The sequence below is a fragment of the Ceratotherium simum genome, chromosome X, assembly GCF_057802395.1.
Source record: "Ceratotherium simum simum isolate JZ-2026a chromosome X, ASM5780239v1, whole genome shotgun sequence".
NCBI lineage: Eukaryota > Metazoa > Chordata > Mammalia > Perissodactyla > Rhinocerotidae > Ceratotherium > Ceratotherium simum.
This window is the reverse complement of record NC_141940.1, coordinates 25,445,720-25,459,073: the sequence shown is the minus strand read 5'-3', so window position 1 is coordinate 25,459,073 and position 13,354 is coordinate 25,445,720. Positions and strand designations below refer to the sequence as shown.

Sequence of the window (13,354 nt, the reverse complement as noted above, 5' to 3'; positions counted from 1 at the left end):
TGTTGTTGGTTTCAGAAGGAGGTTGTTTGTTTTCAGACTTTTACCTAAAGAAACTGACTTCAGGTTCCCATTCAACCCTTTATACTTTCCCACGTCATTCTTCCTCTCCTTTTTTGAGAGAATAAAAGTTGGTTTTGAAATATCTTCTTATTTTCTATAAATTCCAGCGAAAAGTTGATTCAGAATTGACCTGCAGTGCTTTGGAAGACATATGTTCAAAGGAAGAGTAAGAACTAACATTATAGTACCCTACAGTAAAATGCACATAATTTTAAGTAAAACACTCTATGATTTGAATTATTGAGCAAAGAAAGACAAACTAATAATAAGCCACTGACTTGGAAATAATCAAAACAGCTATGTGATTCAGTGAGAAGTGGGAGCTGTTCTGGGGGAAGCAAGCTAGAATGAAAAGAAGTGGTGATCATAGTGTGACAATGTTTAGGATTTTCACCTAGGATGAATGGTGCTATCAGTTGCCACAGTGCCTCCCGCCGCCCCCCCTACCAATTATTCCTGTTCAGTGTTCTGCTCCATGATAGATATGGAGAAGATCCAGAAAAAAACTTAATTAATGGAATGGAGAACAGACAGAAAGTATTGAGCTTCTTCAACCTGGACAGACAAAGGCTGAGAAGAAAGGTATATGATGGAAGTCTAACAAATGAAGTTACGGATTGAGTGAATCACATTTCAGAAAGGTAAAATTAGGTAACATCCCATGAAATTGATGAATGAAGTTTATGACCAATGAAATGATATGCTACTTTATCTATCATTTATACATTATTTTTTTTTAAATATGTGGGGAAAGAAGTATGATCAAGACATGGTATTTAACCTCAAGAGTTCACATTCTAGCTTGGCAAGTACATAAAACCTAAACATGATAAAATGTCATAAATAACTTAAAAGAGACATGGGCTACAAGTATAAGAACATATTAGAGATTAGTTTTCTGAGGGAAAGAGATGGGTGTGAAGAGGAGTGTAGGAAGATTTAACAAAAAGAGGACATCTGACCTGGGCCTTGAACAATTACTTGAAAGTTCACTGGTCTCAGAAGGGAAAGGCTATTCCAGAAGAAAGAAAGCATCAGCAAAGGCATAAATGGATATAAAATAAGTAACTTGTGAATGAAACAGAGAAAGGTCCAGGGAGGTTGGAGTATAAACCAGTATTGGAGAAATAATGAGAATTAAGGCCAAAGGTAGGTAGAACCTTAAATGCCATGACAAAGAACTTGTACAGTATCTTGTAGGCAATAGAGAGCCAACAGCAGTTTTTAAGCAGGGGAGTGTTCTTGGTGCTAGCTCCACCTTCTGGAGAACAAGTCTACTTGTTAAGATTCAGGGGAGTGAAAATTAGAATCCAATAGGAGGACATGCTTAACTGTTTTTCCAATATCTGAGGGGCTACGGTGAGGAAGGGAATTAGATGTTTTCTGTACAGCTCAAGCCAGTGGATGGACATATTTGAGCTCAGTATGAAGAAGAGCTAACAGGGGCAGTCATGGGTGGAATGGGCTGCTTCAGAAGTTCTCCAGATGTTCTCAGTCACCTAATGGAATACTGTAGAAGGGATTCAAATAGTATACGAATACATATATAAAGTATATGAATATAAATATAAATATATATATAAATTGGACTAGATAACCTTTCAGATCTCTTCCAAGTGGGATTCTACTCACTCTTCCACAAGAGAGCTTCTCAAATAGATAGTACATAGATACATCTCCTGCTCTTTTTTCTTCAACCCAAACACTTTAACTTCCTTTATCCATTTTGCATAATACATCTTAAACTTACACAATATCACATCCCAATAAAGGTGGATAAAAAAATAGTAACTACAGCATGCTTTACCTTCACCTTTCTGGTTGATCTCTTCTGGATATCATCATGTAGTCAGCCCATGTTTTTAACCAAATCTGGCACCGAAAACTGAGCATACTACTTCCCAAAAAAGCAATCCTCATGTTACTAATTAGGATTTTATGTACACTAAAACCTTAATTAACCAAAGCCCAACTAATGAAACATTTTGTCTCATGTTCTGTACTCAACTCTTATGAGAAAAAAAAAAACAACATGGTGACTAAGCAAGCAGATATCTTGAATTTACTGAAAGAAAAACAAACCCAACTCCCAAGAAGTGGTCTGGTCCAATATAAATTCATCACAATCTCCACTTTTCCTGTACAATAAGAACTGATTTCAGAATGATCAACCTGAGACCCTGAAAAAATATTCCAAATACTAAAGTAAAACTCAATTATGTTCACTAAACTGTACTTATTAAGGTAGTAAAATGGACTACAGTTGTATAAAATGTTTCAACCACAAAGACTGAAATAAAAGATAGCTGTGCTACTTAATTTTTTTAAAGTTTCTATTAACATCCCCTTCCCTAAGCATCTAGTTAATCAAGAGTTTTCTATATTATAGAACCATGTCCTCTACTATTACATGTGAAGGGAAAGGGAGTATTTCATTGTTACCTCTATACCTACCACTGATATGGCACCCGGGTGTTCAATAAATATTTGTTGAGTGAATTAACAATACCCAAGTGTTAATTATTATTATTAGCCTGCCTCAGGAGCCACATTCTCTTTTCATCTTCAAAAAGTTGCTAGCTCTGTAGTCATATATTGCTGTCAGTTCATACAAATAAGGTACATAATTATAAATATGGTACATATGATATTATGTGCATTCATCATATTAGACCATAAGATATTAAAACCAAAAGGAATCTTGAAGGTCATCTAATTTAACCATATAATTTTACAGAGGTGGAAACTAAGGTGCAGAGAACTTAAGTGACTTGTTAAAGGTCATACAGCTTGTTAATGACAGAGGCGAGACTAAAACATTAGTTTTACTTTCTCTCGGTCATGTGATTTTTTTCTACAATGAACTAGCCCTGCATTTTTCAAAGTCAGGTAGGAAACAGATATACATTTTTTGTGCTGAAACAAGAAGTTGCTCAGAAATGGCATTCCATTTTGACACTAGAATTCTCAGGCACAAAGAAGACTGGTTTTCCTCTTCTTTATTGGAAAGGTATCTTGTGTATTTGTTTTATATCCTTGCTACTCTAAAATCACTCTGATGATTTTTTTTTTTTTTGAGGAAGATCAGCCCTGAGCTAACATCTATTGCCAATCCTCTCCCTTTTTTTCCCTTTTTCTTTCCAAAGCCCCAGTAGATAGTTGCATGTCATAGTTGCACATCCTTCTAGTTGCTGTATGTGGGACACGGCCTCAGCATGGCCGGAGAAGCCGTGCGTCGGTGCACGCCCAGGATCCAAGCCCGGGCCGCCAGTAGCGGAGCATGCACACTTAACCGCTAAGCCATGGGGCCGGCCCCACTGATGATGTTTTAAGAGACAATAAAAGGCAGAATAATATGACATAGATTTACCTAGAAGTGGCAGTAGTGTAGGAATTTCCATCTACTATTATTTGTCAGTAATTTATTAGAGTACCTGTTGGGCACCAAGACATGAAGTATTGCTTTGTGTTGTCAAACTAATAACTTTTCACTTCATTTTTAAGAAATTGTAATTCTTGGTAAATGAATTGCCCACACAGGAACTGTCATGAAGCAAGGTTTGGGGGTGTAGTATTCAAAGTTTTGAGGAGTTGAGGAATTGTGATGAACAAAAGAACCTTTAGAAGTCTAGGGAAGAAATTGCCAGGCAACACTGGTAAACTTTCCAGGTCTGATGGAATCTTCCATGCCACCTTGGTTTTAGATCTCACTTGGTTTTGAACATTATGAATGTTACATTATGCTCATAATGTTATGTAAGGTCTTTTTATGATAAAGGGGGAGGTTTTTGGTCATTTGCCTTATGATCACATTGACAGATTATCTCTAGAAAGAAGCTTCAAAGACTACAGTCTGGAATGACAAGCTAAAATCTAACCCAGACAAAAAAAAAAAAAGTTACAGCAAACAAGCCTCTATAGCGATTCATGAACTCTAGTCTACAAAAGTATCAAATATTTCAGATCAAACCTTGTGCATCACACTGAGGCAGAAAGTAGAGGGCAGGAAAATTAGTATGCTGTCAATCCTCTAAGTACTCACCAATCTATGTGGACATGGAGGGAAATATTAATAGAAAGAAACTTGATAACTTATGAAAATATTAAGAAAAGCAGTCAAGACAAAAATAACCCCATTTCTTCCGTTTGTGAACTGTACTATCTATGGTCTTGGGGAAAATGGGATACATTGATGAAGAGATTAAAAGCATTCTAAAACTTAATGGATGATCAACTCAAAAATATCACATACTTACTTTGCTGCAATGGCCAATCATAAAGTGTACCTGAAAAAATAAAAATGCAATTTCAGTTTCCTTGATCTTTTATGTTTATATTATCAAAAATGATAGCATAGTTTTTAAATTTACACATCAGAAAAGCCATTTGAGGAAAAATGGGCTTTCACAACTCTAATCTTTTATGGGCACATTTTTTTTCACTTTTACAACGGTGATTAAAACTCAAAATAGGAGTTACCTGCAATATTTTTCATTTCTGTATCTGTTGATTGTGAACACTGGTTTTTCTGAGTCATTGTAGGTATATGGGTAAGAAAATGAGCAGTCATCATTTTCAAAATAAATCACAGTATAGACAGCAGGCAGGAGAGACTAATGGCTGCCAAGGTTCCTGTTCAGTTTATCACTTCAAGGTCTACCTCGTGTATTTTTACTTCATTAATCAATGGTCAAACACTTAATAAGTTCCTTCCAAGTCAAGGAACATCACTCACCAGACCCCATCATTGCAGAGCTGAGTTGCAGCAGATTATTGCCACAACAGATTACTGAGATGCTTGTCAAACTAGCTTACAATGTTTCATTCTTACCCTGTCAGGTAAAATTTAGCGGAATTAGGATTGACATTGAAGGTATTTCTGAAAAGGTCATGATCTTATCACATCACTTAGATTAAGAACTGTAAGGATGTGCTTCAAGTTGGTTGGGAAATCTTTAAAATTCTAGACAACTTCGAGAAGACGTTCAGAGATTTCTCCCCCAGCGACCTCACAGAATTGGTTGGAAAGCTAGAGGGCATAACGTTGACAGGGCTGCTTACTCAAATAACTCATAAGAGTGGATGGCTGCTTAGTCCGTGCTTACATATTCCACGAGCAGCCAGAGAAAAGATAGCCAGCTGGATCACCGTTGTATTTTTTTTTCTCCACCTACATGTCTCTACAACACTATCTACCTTACCTGCTCCCAAGCTAATCACTCTGGGCCTGGCTCCTCAGGCTGGCCGTTCTAGCCTACTTGCTCAGACACAAAACTGATCTTATGTAAGTTACTGCTTAGGCACCTCTCATACCACACCACACAACACCGTATCACATCCTATCACCTAAACTCTTCCTAACTCAGCTTCTAAATGCTTTGGATCAGCACCAGCCAGCTGATAAACTATCTCTATCACCTGGGGCCTCTACTACTCAAACCTCTTCATTTCTACCTAGTCATCAATGGTATGTGTCAGGCATGCACTACCAGTCTTTTTCCAGTCTCAGGTTTGATTCCAACAGTTTCTTATGTACCAATACCCCCTAGCACAGACTCCCCACTCTAGTCAGGTCTATAGTAATACTAATTGCACTAGGCCTATTTCTCACCCCAGGCTACTGCTCATACTATTTCCCTATCCTTCCTTCTTCCCTTCCCCATCATCTAGCCAAACCCTACCCATCTCCCATCATTAAAGGTCTCCTTCCTTCATAAGGCCTTCCCTGACTGCTTCAACAATGATAAAAGCTACCATTTATTAAGCATATATTACTTGACACTTTAAATTCATTACAGTTTTATTGAGATATAATTTACATACCATAAAATGCATCCATTTAGAATGTACAATTCAATGATTTTTAACTAACTCACTGAGTTGTGCAACCATCAACACAAACCAATTTTAGAATACTTACGTCACCCCAAAAACATCCTTTGTGCTTATTTGCAGTCACCTCCTCTTCCTACCCCCAGCCCCTGGCAACCACTAATCTACTGTCTGTCTCTATAGATTTGCCTTTTCAGAACATTACATATGAATGGAATCATACAATATGTGGTTTTTTACATCTTGCTTCTTTCACTTAGCATAATGTTTTTGAGATTTATCTACGTTGTAGCATGTATTAGAACTTCATTTTTTTTTTACGGCTGAATAATATTCCGTTGTATGGATATACCACATTTTATACATCCATTCACCAGTTGATAGACATTTGGATTATGTCTGCTTTTTGGCTATTAGGAATAACACTGTTTTGGACATGCAAATATGTTTTTGTAGACATATGTTTTTATGATTTTTGTGTATATACCTAGGAGTAGAATTGTTGGATCATATGGTAAATTTCTTTCATATGATAAATTTATGTTTAACTTTTTTGAATGTGTATGTATAGTTATATACATATATATATATCACCTTACAATTCACCCATTGAAAGTGTAAAATTCAATGGATTTTAGTATATTAACAGAGTTGTGCAACCATCACCACAATTTCTGAACATTTTCACTACCCCAGAAAGAAGCCTTGTACCCTTACATCCATTATTGCCAATCTTCACAGGATCCCTACAAGTTAGGTATTACATCCCTAGTTGTACAGATAAAGAAACAGAGGCTCAGCAAAGCCACACACCTGATAAGTGTCTGCATTTGAACTCAATCTGTATGACTCCAAAGCTTACAGTATTTCCACATCACCACGTTGTCACTAATCCTCACAGTCCCTCTCCTCTGAGATCATTCTAGAATGCTCATTTGATTTCCTGTTTACGTTTCTCCTTTAGAACTTAATCATCAACTGCCTTATCTATGTCTTACACTTCAAAAATGATACCTTGTATCTACAACTAAACCAGAAGCTTTATAAAGAGCAAGAAGTGTGCACTATATTTCCTTTGCTGCCTTCTCAGTCCCAAAAACTACTGTAACAAAAGCTCAATATTTTTTTAATTAATGAAAGTTATTCTCTATTATTAACCTAAATCTCTACTCTTATTAACGTCTATTTTCAGTCTTTTCCTTTAGTGTCAATAGAGCACCAGCAGCTGAAGTTCCATCTGATTTTAAAGTCACCTAACTCCCTAACAATCTATCTCTACGTGGAATTGCTCCAGGAACATGTATATATTCTGTACAATGAAGTCTTTTAGATCTTTATGTTTTACCTGAATTTGGACTTGTCCTTTAGGTGTTAATGTAAATATGTTAGAGTTTGTCTTCCCAAATTCATAAAAAGCTTCTCATGGGCAAATACCATGTCTTTTTGGTTTGGATCCCCTGTGTTAACCAACATAGTGATGAATAAACAGCATATTTCTAATAAATGCTTCTTCCAGTGTTTGAATACCATCATCATGAAAGAGTCTCTCATGATGATGTGTTTTTTCTCTGGAGGAGTGGAGTCTGGCATTTTTCTATATACTGAGGCTTCTAATTGCGCTATCTGCCTTTGGGGAAATTGCTGCCCGGTCCTGGGCCCCTGTTTTGCCGTCTGTAGCATGAGCACTGTTTGAAGGAGAAAATCTCAGCAGTGCTCCCATTCCTGAATCATCTTTTTAATATGCTTACTAGAAGTTCTCAGTCATACATTCAGTAGTTTCAATATTCAATACTTTTTGCCTTGACATTAATGATGTGCTTACTAAAAATTCCTACCACCTTTCTGCACTCATTTTTCTTAACCTGGGCCAGTTTTCACCTTTTTTGTGGCAAATAAGTATGTAATATCTTTTGCTCAACTTGAGATGCCTTTGTCATCTTTATCATACTTAAATATTTCAAAAATATTTTCTCATATCTAGAACTCTTTCCTTCAAAGGACAATCTACTTTCCTGAATTCCCTTCTTAGGACACATTCTATAGCAGCTTTTCTACTTCATTAAGTTTGTGTTTGCATTTTCCTTTTCTGCTACTTTTTGTCTTTAGAAAAAAGTAAGACAGAAATCTGACTCATGGACATTAAATACTGTCGTATTTCAAAAGAAATGGAGCATTTTCTCATTAACTGATAGAAAAATGAGCATAAAATTTGATAAGGAATAAAATAATTGGAAGGAACTGGAAGTTTAACATAATTTTTATCCAGAGAAACTATTTAAACAGACTATTTTATTTTTAAACAGCACCTTATCTTATATATAGTCCTGAAAGTACCTAAACTAGCATGTTAATTTCAAAATGTTATTAGATAACATTTATACAGTTAATAATAGATCTTGTTGCCATGGAACCTTAACTGAATTTTCTAGCTCTGAGAGTTGATTTTTCTGCAATTAAGCCCTTAGCTCTAATGTTTCATTAACAGATTTTTTATATGAATGTAATTATTTGGATGAGGATATTGAAAACATTTCCTAGTTTGCAAATGATACTCAAATTGGAAGAAAAGCAAATGATGAAGGAACTGTAATCAAAACCTTAAAGACACATATTATTCAGGTGACTGAATCAATATAAGGCAAAATATATTCTCATATTAAGGACCCTTGGGAATAAGAAAGTACATTGACAGATCATTCTACTCTCTAGTCTATCACCATCTCTATTTCTACCCTTGACCAACTCCCCCACCCAACACACTCCATAAGAATAGTAAGAAATAGATGTAATCAGGAGAGAAGGGAAAAATGCCTTGAAATTATTGGCCGTGGGCAAAGCAGAATTAGGAGATTATTAGTGGTTTAATAATCTGCCAACGCCAAGCCTATAAATCAACCAAAGTAATCCCATTTATGTCCAAGATGCTCATTATAGTACTTCTGGACTTAAACCAGCAGCATTGATCATTCTCTTTCTGTTCCGGACCACTGCTTCAGAATAGTACTCACTAATTAAAAATGTGATAGCTAGCCCAAGTGCTGAAACAGATGGAGAAATACAATGTTTTCATATTTGGATTATTCTCACTGAATGGAAAATCAGAAATGCATTATCATAACTTATACCTATGAAGAAAAGGAAGACAAATCCTGAGGCATGATAATAGAGGATGCACAGTCTTGGGTTGGCAGTAACTATGGAATTTGGAGGAAATGATCAACTCATGTGGTTCTGGAGGCAGGAGTAGCAGCCTGCCAGGGAAATGGCAGAGGATGAAGTCTTTTACAAAAAAGCTTTAGATTTAGATTTAGAGAGTCTTTCTGTGCAAACATGGGTTCTGAATTCCAACTTGTCACATGGTTAGTGAGAAGCAGAATTGTTACGTGAACTCAATGCAGCTGTTTTAACCAAGAATCATATTTCAGATTTTTTAAAAAGGGATGAGGCAATGAAGTGTTTGCAAATAGAGAGTAATCAATTTGAATCCTTGAATCAATTTGAATCCAATTTGAATCCAGTTGAGTGACCTGAAACTTGTTACTAAACTTCTGAGTTTCAGTTTTCTAATTCACAGAATTATTGTGAAGAATAAAAGAGATGACATAAAGTATCTAACACAGTAAAATAGGTACTTGATAAATAGGTTTATTATAATTAGTATTAATTATTAGTGAGAAAATATGTGCTTTCCATTTACCCCACCTCAATACCTACTGCTTATTGATGGCTGTGTTTCCTAATTGCAGTTTCCATTTCTTAACTTATAATTCACCCCTTGGTAGTTGCATCTGCAAACCAAATCTGTAGTCATGATGGCAAACATACAGAAATAATAAATTCATTGAAGGAAATAAACAGAAAATAAAAGATTAAAATGTGTTTGTAGTGTGGCTGGGGAGATAAAACATGAGTATCTACATGAAATGGTTTACCATGTGACATCTTTATTAAGAGTGGCCAAAATATTCTGAATGCTTAGTAAATGTCACTATGTTAGTCATAGTTTTGGCTGTTTTACATGTCTTAACTCATGTATTACCCACAATTCTATAAATTAATGACTATTATTATTCCCATTTTACAGATGAAGAGACTGACACCAGGAGCTTAAGTAAGTTCTCCAAAGTCACACAGGTATAAGTGGCAGTGGCAGGATTCAAATCTGTTTCTGAAGCCCATGCTCTTAAACAACTCACTATACTGCCTCTCATATCAATCAATCACGTACAGAAAAAATAACTAAAGGGCTGTGAATTGAAGACTAAACTATCTTAAACACCAAAGAAAGACTGAAAAGACACAAGGATGATAAATGCCTCTAAAATAATGGAATAAAAAAATGTTTCATTCATTAAAAGAGTGGATCATGTTGAAAAGGTCAGCAAACCAGGAACACTGTCACCATCAACTTCTGGTTTACTTGCTGAAAAGCAAGCTATCTGAAGATATTCAGTAGTATCTGAATATACTATTTCAACCCCCATTTATCAGAGGTCTCTCTTGAGGAAGGATTATTTTTGCAATGAAATATTTTGGTCATATTGAAACAATATATTTGAAAGCCAGATTTTTATCTCAATAATTATAATGAAAATCTTTCTGTATATTACAAGTATTTCTGATAAACAATATGCAGTTTATATTGAACGATTTTTCATTTTGCCCAAATTTCCTTTCTAATGGTTGCTTATGTTCTGCCACAAACATTTCTCAGATAAACTTCTTTTAGTTTTGGGAACACTTTCTTGACTACATTATTTCTCCATTGTCCTATCCATTCAAATAGGCTACGATAAAATCCCATTATGTGATTTTTCATGGGATTGAGAAAAGAAAACATCATAAGGAGGAAAATGATAAAAGTAAGATATATTGCTCCATGGAGACTTTCCTCAGAAGCTCTCTGTAGCAGACAGCTGTGCACTCACATCTGTTTCAGGACAACATGGAGGCTGTAAAGGATCACGTGCAGCATTCTTGTTTTTATAACTCCGTTGCCCACCCTCAAATCCTCTCTTTACACTGGGTGAATGTAAGAGAACCACTTGAGGCTGAGATGAGAAGCAGGAGTAATCATGGCTAGCGTGCTTCACTTATTTGATTCTCAGATCGCTGGCTGCCCCAGGTCTACTACATTTTCTTTCTTTCTTTTTTTTTTTTTGTGAGGAAGACCGGCCCTGAGCTAACATCTATTGCCAATCCTCCTCCTTTTTTTCCCCTTTTTCTCCCTAAAGCGCCAGTAATTAGTTGTATGTCGTAGTTGCACATCCTGCTAGTTGCTGTATATGGGACGCTGCCTCAGCATGGCCGGACAAGCGGTGCGTCCGTGCGTGCCCGGGATCCGAACCCAGGCTGCCAGTAGCAGGGCGCACGCACTTAACTGCTAAGCCACAGGGCCGGCCCCGCTGCTATGTTTTCTAGTGTTCTCCAGATAGGTGTCCTAACTCAGCGCTACTCAAAGTTTGTGGAAAGCAGCACCAGCATCAGCACCTGGAAGCTTGTTAGAAATGTAGGATCTCAGGCCGCCCCTAATCCCCCCCAGACCTACTGAATCAGGATCTGCATTGTAACAAGATCCCCTGGTGATTCCTGTGCACATTCAAGTTTGAGAAGCACTGCTCTAGAGATGATTAAGATGCCCAGTTGAAGAAAATATCTTATTTCTCTCTGAAACAGCTGAGAGAGAACACAGGAAAAGATCTTGACCAACAAACAATGGAAAATGAAAGGGTGAAATTAAGAAAAAAATCACAAAATACAAAAACAGACATATTTACCAAGCATTGACATAGCTTACCTATAAGCATCAATAACCCCATTTCTTTCCTCAGTTCGTTGGAAGGAAATATCAGCCTGATGGATATCCATACTGGCTCAGCTGTAGAAGATTCTCAAACTTTATCATCAGAATCAGTTATTATGTGTTTGTTATATACCAGGCATCTTGTTAGATACTTTCCACACATTACTTTAATCCTCACATCTACCATATGAGGTCGGTACTTTTCTTCCCTGTTTTACAGACGGGGAAATGGGGACTCAGAAAGAGCATATTACCTAAGTCACATAGCTAAAGGTGGCAAACATAAAGCCATGTCTGTCTGACTTTGGAACCTGAGCTCAAAACCACTTACTGCCTTTCTGATCCTTTCTCTACTTGTGACTCCAGGCTGTCTTTTCTGGCACAATGTGAATGCACCTCCATTCTACATCTACCCCAAGTGAGAAAGACATTTTCCCAACAGGCTCAAAAATTTCTATCCAAGGCTTCAGCTCTGCCTGTACGTTGTCCAGAGATATCTAACCTCACTCCTGGAGGTGTCCCTGGCTCTGATCCTCTCCAACTTTCCCATCTCCCACACATATGCTGAATGCTCATTTTCTCTGTCTTCTGGCTTAACTGGAGCATATTGATTTAGCAATTGCTAGGTTTGTTTTATTCTTTGCAAAGCTCAGCATTTTAATCTATCTTTCTGGGCGATACTTTTGTCCTGATCCACTTATCAGCCACATAGCTTTTCATTCTAAGCTCTGTAAGGACAGTAGCTTTGTCTATCTGGTTCTCCACTATATTCCCCAAACTTAGAATGGTGCCTATCATATAATAAGTGCTCAGGTATATTTGTTGACTAAACAAATAAATCCTGGTGAGAGTAATTTCTATGGAATGCATATTTGTTGGACCTCTTCTCTATCTACACTCATTCCCTAGATTATCTCATCTATTCACACAGTTTAAATCTTATGTGTCCACTTCTGAAATTATAACTTCAATCCTGACCTTGCCATGAACTTCATACTGTACTCATCTATCAACTGTTTACTCCTAATCACCACTTGGTTACAGTATAGGCATCTCAAATTTAACACGTTCATAATCTGTCCCTCGATTTCCCTCCCAAACCAATCCCACCCTTGTAACTCCACCTCTATAAATGGCATCACTACTTACCCAGTTACTCAGACCAAAAACCTCGGTGCCCTCCCTGACTCCTCTTTCCCTCCTACCCCACAGCCAATCAATCAGCAAGTTATACCAGGTTTACTTTCAAAATATCTTTGGAATCTAGTCACTCCTCATCACTCCCACTCTCATCCACACCACCATCAGCCTGCAGCTAGACTATGGCAATAACTTCTTAACTGGCCTCACCATTTCAACTCTTGCCTTCCTAAAATCTCTTTCTACTCAGCAACCAGGGTAATCTTTCTAAAATGTAAATCAGATCACCTAACTCCTACAGGGCCCCACACAAACTGGTTCCTGCCTCTCGCATATTACTAAGCTCCAATCTTACTGGCTTGCTTTCTCTTCTTCTAATACTCGAGGCTTAATGCCACCTCCGGGCATATTCACTTATTAATCAATCTGTTTATAATTCCACCCCCTCCCCCTAGGTTTTGTATGGTTGGCTCCTACACTTCATTTATGTCTCTATTCAAGTGTCACCTCCTTAGAGAG

At 37.0% G+C, this 13,354-nt stretch overlaps 1 protein-coding gene across 20 annotated transcripts in view; it reads right to left on the bottom strand.

Moving 5' to 3' along the window:
- Window positions 1-13,354, bottom strand: part of TENM1 (teneurin transmembrane protein 1) — a 773,006-nt gene that overhangs the window by 648,515 nt on the left and 111,137 nt on the right. For 19 of the 20 annotated variants that reach the window (XM_087427630.1, XM_087427629.1, XM_087427639.1 and 16 more), the window contains one exon: window positions 4,317-4,346. The exons of the other annotated variant lie outside the window; for it this stretch is intronic. The gene's annotated coding sequence lies outside the window, so the exon portion shown is untranslated. The remainder of the gene's footprint in view (window positions 1-4,316; window positions 4,347-13,354) is intronic. 20 annotated transcript variants of the gene reach the window in all.